This window comes from Arachis ipaensis, chromosome B04, assembly GCF_000816755.2.
Source record: "Arachis ipaensis cultivar K30076 chromosome B04, Araip1.1, whole genome shotgun sequence".
Lineage (NCBI taxonomy): Eukaryota > Viridiplantae > Streptophyta > Magnoliopsida > Fabales > Fabaceae > Arachis > Arachis ipaensis.
Window position 1 is genome coordinate 16,451,875 of NC_029788.2, and position 7,944 is coordinate 16,459,818.

Genomic DNA, 7,944 nt, shown 5'->3' on the forward strand with positions numbered 1-7,944 from the left:
ACAAATTCAGCAACATTAAGACACATTTAGCAACAACAACAATAAAATGAACAATATCAACAACAACATCCACAAAATAAATCGACAAAAATTTTAAATTTAACAACAATTCAGCAATCATCAACTGCAACTCCAGATCCAAATTCAATAGCAACAGAAATTAAAAAAAATAAAAAAAATGATATTTATCAGTTTATGTTCTTCAAAAAAAAATAAAAAAAAGGAAGAACAAAAAGAAGAGGGATTCGAGGCTGAAGACGACAAACTCGAAGACGCTTCTATCGATCCCACCACCATCTGCTCTCCACCTTCCCAATCTCTCACAACTGACCTCACTCCTCCTACCCGCATCGATCCCATCAAAAGTGGTGAGCTCCAGGAAGCAAAATAAAAAATCAGAGAAGCAGAACAGGAAGAAGAATAGATCTGAATCTGGAAGGAGGAGCGATACGGCAAGAAGGCAGAACGGAGGCGCAACACTACAGAAGGCAGAACGGAAGCGTGGCGCTGTGAGAGGAAGAACGCATGCCGGCGCTGCGAGAGAAAGAGCGCGACGGAGAAGGAGTCAGCGCCGAAGAAGAGTCAGAGGACATGGTTGTCGTCAAGGGGTAAGGATTGAGGTCGGTGATGGAAAGGGAGAAGAAGGTGGAGAAGGAGATGAGGAAGGTGAAGCCAACGTTAATGGAGGAAGGGTTGAGGTTGGTGATGGAAAGGGAGAAGAAGGTAGAGAAGGAGGTGGAGGCGGAGATGATACGGTGGCGGAAAAAGAGAGAAAGAGAGAAAGAATTGGGGTTGTGGTTGGGAGGGAGGGTTCCGAAGAGGAGTAGGAAGAAGGAGATGAAAGGGAAGAGAGGGAGAGACACGGAGACAAGATGGGGTTTTGGGAGGTTGGGTTTTTATTTTTATTTTTTTTAATTAATTTTAAGGGTAATTTGGTCAAGAAAATAAAATTAAAGTAAAAAATGACGATTTTATAACGTTTTGTAACGTTGAGGATGATTTTAATAACAAAAAAAGGTCGGGGATGATTTTGATTTTCACCCTAGACCTTAGGAACGATTTCAGTACTTAACCCTAATTTTTACATGGATCATGTAGAGCTTTTCTATAATTATATATAGACAAATAAGACAATTGCGCCAAAACCTCTTGTAGTATACAAGGTAAATTATCCCTTCTGAGACATAGAAGCATATTATTAGCCCAGCCTATTTTTTAATATGGCGTTTAAGTTAGAGTTAATACAACCAATAAATAAGTATTTATTATCAATATTCATGTTTTATGTGGTGAGTATTCTTTTGTTCAGATTAGAACAGATCACGTGTTTCCCCATTTTTCTGTTCTCTCTTTGTTCCACCGCCGTCAAACAATATCCAGCCTCCAAATCGAGAAACGAAGTTTTTTATTTTATTTTTATTAATTTTAAGGGTAATTTGGTCAAGAAAATGAAATTAAAGTAAAAAAAGACGATTTTATAACGTTTTGTAACGTCGGGAATGATTTTAATAACAAAAAAAGGTCGGGGATGATTTTGATTTTCACCCTAGACCTTAGGAACGATTTCAGTACTTAACCCTAATTTTTACATGGATCATGTAGAGCTTTTCTATAATTATATATAGACAAATAAGACAATTGCGCCAAAACCTCTTGTAGTATACAAGGTAAATTATCCCTTCTGAGACATAGAAGCATATTATTAGCCCAGCCTATTTTTTAATATGGCGTTTAAGTTAGAGTTAATACAACCAATAAATAAGTATTTATTATCAATATTCATGTTTTATGTGGTGAGTATTCTTTTGTTCAGATTAGAACAGATCACGTGTTTCCCCATTTTTCTGTTCTCTCTTTGTTCCACCGCCGTCAAACAATATCCAGCCTCCAAATCGAGAAACGAAGGACCCATACTTGAATTTGTGTCTCTCCATGTTCTATTTCTCTACAGCCTGCTCTGCTGTAATTCTGAAATTTTGGTAATTAAAGCCATTTTCAACAAACACTACATTATTCGGTTTTCCTCGTTCATCTCTCTGTCCTCTTCTCTTACACTCTTGATTTCTGTTTTCACTACACTCTAGAGACCATTACAGAAATGTGCAAACTTGATTTTGTACTCTTTAATAGTTTAGATGTGCAAGTTTTGAATTACAATTTATTAGCTGATTGTCGAATAAAAAATATTACTTATTAGAGAACATAATTAATAAAAAAAATTAAAAAGGAAAAAGAAAAAGTGTTCCTTTCACTTCCTTCTATCTTTTCATATAATAAGAAAAAAAAGACGACAAATAAGAAGAGATAATAGTGAGGTCCTTTCTGAAGTGAAATGAAATTGTGGGGAAACATAGAAAGGACAACACTCAATATGGTTGGTTGCAACTTGCAAAACTGCAAAAGCAAAGTACAGCGGGTATAGCGTGATCGCATGCCGTATATACTTGGCAAGTACCAGTATGTATATACGTACATGTACATGTGCATGGTTTGATTTTGAACTCTTTGAAAGTTCCATGTTGTTAATGTATCAAATCACCAAACAGCAAATATAGCCATATAATGTTAATCCTTGCTGATTATTCACAATTCAAATTGTTGAAAATGTACAGCCCATGCAAGTTTGCGCAAGGAAGGGCTTGCAACCTGTTATGGAAAATTCACTGGAGAANACATTAACAAAAAACAAATCGCAAAAAAAAATCTACTTAGCATAAAATTATCAAATTTTAAAAATAAAAATGTCTCATTATTCTAATCATGTTTGTAAAAAACTACACCAATATTTAGTTTCTAAAGTATTTTTTAAAAATATACACTACAAAAAATTTTGGTTAAAACGGTGATTATTTTGGGTATTTACGACAATTTGAACCTCCATTATAACCAGGACTTTAGAAAGTGACATAATTGTGGGCGCCATTCTGGTTATTACGGCAATTTTTAGAAAACCGGCATAATTTCCTACGTTAAAACGGTAGTTTTTCGATAGGTTAAAATGGCGGTTCAAACCGTCATTATTTTCATATAAAACGGCAGTTTGTTATTTCTAGTGTAAAAATGGCATTTTTAGTTGGTTAAAATGGCATTTACGAACTGCCATTTTTACCTTGGCAGAGTGGCGTTTTTGGTTGGTTAAAATGGCATTTGAAACTGTCGTTTTTACTGGGTTAAAATAATATTTTTGGTTGGTTAAAACGGCATTTTGAACCACTGTTTTTACCTTGATAGTGGCATTTTTATTTGTTAAGACGGCGTTTGAAACCGCCGTTTTTACCGTGTTAAAATAGGGTTTCATGTTGTTTAAAGTGGCAGTTTACAAGCTGTCGTTTTTACCGGGTAAAAGTGACATTTTTTATCGTTTAGAAAGGTAGTTTTTGTAACACCCTACTACACAGAGTCTTATACTTAAATCATAAAACTGAGGTCGCGAGGTATTACGACATCTAAAAGTAAAATTATATATATAATATAGTTGAAAAAGTTTTATATCTATGAGCCTTTGAAGAAAAGAGTAAAGTAAAGTACCACTTAACTTGCATCAAAAACCACAAAATATGTATGGGGTGAGAACCAGAGGTTCTCAACATGGTAACGGTTCCCACATAACTAACATATAATGTCCCGGAAATGCCAGAGGCAATCCTAGAACTCCAACGCTCTTGATTCTAAAACTTAAAGATTCAAAGACAAAAGCCATAAACGGGTGGTCCTCTAAGGTTTTTAAACTTAGCCAAACTCTAACTAAACCCCCTTTACAGAAATTCTTCTCCTTCCTCCCAAAATCCTCCAAAATTACTAGTAGAACTACACAGACAAATAAAGCAGACAAAGCAAACACAAGTAGAATACAAATACGGCAGGTAGCAATTATAGCAGGTAAGCATAGATTATCAATTAGGAAATCCCAAGAAATGAAAACTCAAACAGAACAGACAAATACATATGATGAATGCCTGCTCTATGGCCGATGAGTCTCATCTGTCGGTTATAAAGCCAAACCCGACATGTTCGGTAGCTAACCCTGGACAGAACACCAAACACGGAGCAAGTGGGACAACACCGCAACCCTTACATCTTACCCGCGTACCCAGAGCAGGGGACAACCTCACCACTACCTCTTACCCAGGCGGTGTTACAGTTCTTGACCCGGAACAAGCGGTGACAGAACACAGCCCTTGCATCTTACCCGAAGCCTTGAACTTTTCCGGAGCAAGTGGATAACACCACTGCATCTTACCCGGAGTCACATACAGAAACACATCATTATCATTACAATTCATTCTTTCATCTCTTCATTCTCAATTCATACTCGGAGCAAGTGAATAACACCACTGCATCTTACCCGGCATTCTTGCCTCTTACCCGGAGCAAGTGGATAGCACCATTGTGTCTTATCCGGAGGCATATTACAATCAAATTCAAGTTCATTTTCATTATTATTCCACTCTTCCACTCTCATCACTCTCAACTCAATAATTCAAGTACAAACAATGCTCAAACTTAATAATCATAATGCATACCAATCTCAATATCATATACAAGCCATACGCATCATTCATAAGAGCCTCAATCATAACCTCCAAAACTACTAACCACATACATAATAACCAATCTCAACCAACAATAACATCACAATTAACTCAATCTCATATTCACTTATCAAAAATCATCATTATTCATTCAAATCATCACTTCATCAATCATTAACCACAAGAATCAACCACCAATCTATTCTCAATCCAATACGACATTTTTTATTAATTCTACTAAGCATTTAACATAATTATACATTTCAACCTATCTTATGGCCATCTAGCCTAAGTTTTCATGCCACATTATATTTTAGTTACGAGAAACCGAAACCATACCTTGGACGATTTTCTGTTAATCCCGAAACAACTCAAGAGTCCACCGTTAACAATTATCCATAGCTCCAAAGTTCATGCTAAAGCTCCCAACTTCGCCAATTTGCCTCTAATATCACCAAATTGTTTCCAAGTACACAATTCAATCTAAATTTCATACAACAACACTAGGATTATTTTATAGTTCACAAATTTAGTAATTTTACAAGGGTTAGGGTTGTCTCACCTTACCAACATGAAATTGGGACAAGAGCCAACAAGTCCACGAAGCCAATTTGGTCTTAAGAACCGAAATTACACAATTCTTCAACACTAAACCCAATTAATTTTTGAAAATAAGGGATGAGATGCATAGAGTGAAATTGAGGCTTACCTATGAAATTTTTGGATGGGAGTTATAGAACTTGTCACAGTGAACGCGTGGCCGCAAACGATACGGCGATCGGAGCTCCGGATTGAAAGTTACGACGAATTGAAATCAAGACAAGGGTTAAGTTTGGAGCTCATTGTTCTTCCCTTCCCCAATTCAGTTTCTGCGTGTTTTCCATTAAAGAAGGGAATAGAAGGCTGATATAAGTGTTAGTGGGTTTTGGGTGGGCCTTGGACACAATACGGGCTTGGTTCGTCCGGTTCGATCCGTTCAACTCAATTTTAGGCCAAATTCTTTAAAATTAGTGTCAAAATTTTTATTTTAATTAGTTCTACCTCACTAAACCATAAAATTCTATTTTCTAATTTATTTGATTAATAATTAATTTATTAGCTAATTATTCACTAATTTCGCAGATTTTATAGTTTTAACCGTCGTTTTTACCGTGTTAAACAAATAATTTTTTTGTTTAAAATTTTACAATAACAAGAAATCATAACCCATAAATAAAATATTACGTAATTTATAAATAAATTATTAAACATAATATATAATTTTTTAGTATTGAAAATCAAAAGTAATAACTCTAATATAAATAAAGTATCAAATACAACATAATTTTTTTAATTCTAAATGTCTTCATTTAGATTGGCTCCAATTTTTAGCAATGTGTCACATTCATCTCATACATAAAATGAAGTAACTAGCTTGGCTAATACCTTGAAAGTAAAAAAAAGAACATAATATCATGATCTTGTTTCTTTTTATGTATATTCTTTCTGGTTGTCCAATTTTAAAATATCTTCTTTCTCCAAAGCATGCTAAGTTGACTTTCCACTATAAAAATTGAAATTTCAAAGTCATACTTCCAAAAAAAAGAGAAAACAATTTTATCAAACAACAGAACCTAGCTTTCTACTAGGTTAGGTTGAATTCACATAATATAAATCATTAGCACCAACCAAAGAGCTTAGAATTGAGATTTTATCAAGTAAAAATGGACATTATAGCAAAATATTCCAGCATTCTCCTAATTAATTAAATCCTAATCAATAAGATATTAAGACTATGCTATAATCACAATTAGGCAAGTTCACATTAGGAACATCCCTTATCTAATTGTTCATCATTAGGAATGATATTATATTGATAATCAGTTAAGTTCAAACTATAAAGAAAAATTATAATGGTACAAGAAACATGAGCTGAAAAACAGAACCATGATTTTTCATTAAGGAATGATCAATCAATAAATTGTGAACATAAACATAATTAAAAGAAATAGAGCCATAGCGAGAGAAAAGAGAAACATTAACGTTATACAATTGTGCCAAAAAAAAGAGACTAATTGTTCATTAGAAATAAATTAACCAAACCTGCAAGAAATGTGTGAACATCCCTGATTTTTTTCAACATAAATTCTGCATTTAGAACACCTTCTCCATCTCTTAGCCTTTGCAAGATTCATCACCATAAGATCTTCCTTCTCTCTTTCATTTTCATTCAAACTCATAAACTCACCACGTTCCATTCCATCATGCCATGAAACTTTACACTCTGCACAGAACAATCTTTGTCATTGTTGGCCCAATAGTCACTAAGGACATATCCGTATTCCTGGTCATAGAAACAGAATGCAAATTAAATCAAAAAGCATGGCGAGAGGTACATTATATTGACAGAACATTAAAATAAAAAGAAAAAAGAAAAAGTTTGTGTTATCTAAAATAAATAGCAGTGTGTTGTTTGTTGTTTTTGGTTAACATAAGTAGCATCATCGTTGTTTGACTTTGACCAGTTTTGTTTGATTCTACAAGCCTGCGTAGGCCTTTTAATTTGGATTGCTTATTTCTCCAATTGCCAACAATATTTTCCAAAAGTTTCTATAGTAACCTGAAGCCTAAAATCTATCCCAAATAGAAAGCTCATCTTCAACCTGTTCAATTCAGATGTGCTTACTCCTCCAACTTGTTCAATTCAGATGTGCTTTCTCCTCCAACTCTTGCATAGTATACATTGTTGAAGAATTTGCAGGAACAATAAAGAGCTTAATTGAAACACTACTTGGTGTCATTTTCAACCTACTGGATGAGTTACATTAAGTTATCAATAGTCAATAATATTCTCTCCATTTCCATTTAGATGTTATTTATGTTACTTGGACCAATGTCAATTGATCAATTATGTACCAAAATTATGCTAGTACAATAATCTAATTCAAGAGTACTACATGCAAAATCCAAAATTATGCTAGTACAAATTTTATTACAAAGAAAAAATTTAGACTACAATAAAAGAAAAAGCTATGCGAAGAAATCAGAAATGTGAAGAAGACAGAGAATATCTAAAGCCAATATACCATCTTCTCTGTATGTTGGTGAAGACTCCCAACCATGTTACTAGTCTATTAAGCCAATAAGTGTTAGAGATTCATAAAAACTAATAAAATTAAAGAGCTGAGTGTGATTTATAGTTAATATGAACTTCATTATATGTGGTCTTTTAATGGATTGTGTCAAAGTAATTCTTCGATTTTGGACACTCATCATGAAATATTGATGTGTGAACATCTTTTCTTTATTTTTTTTATTATTTTAGATATGAATTTATTGAGTTTTATTTATATTTTAGTGTTTGAAGCCTATTTAGATGCTACTTTGAGTCGTTCTGGTGTTTTGATTATTTCAGGTGAAGTTTGGATCAGTT

At 33.9% G+C, this 7,944-nt stretch overlaps 1 long non-coding RNA gene across 1 annotated transcript; it reads right to left on the reverse strand.

The window, feature by feature from the left end:
* On the reverse strand, positions 6,740-7,564 carry LOC107637633. The gene is made up of 2 exons (XR_001619434.2): positions 7,175-7,564; positions 6,740-6,855 (listed from the first exon to the last, which is right to left on the reverse strand). It is a non-coding gene; the product is annotated as an uncharacterized LOC107637633 (long non-coding RNA).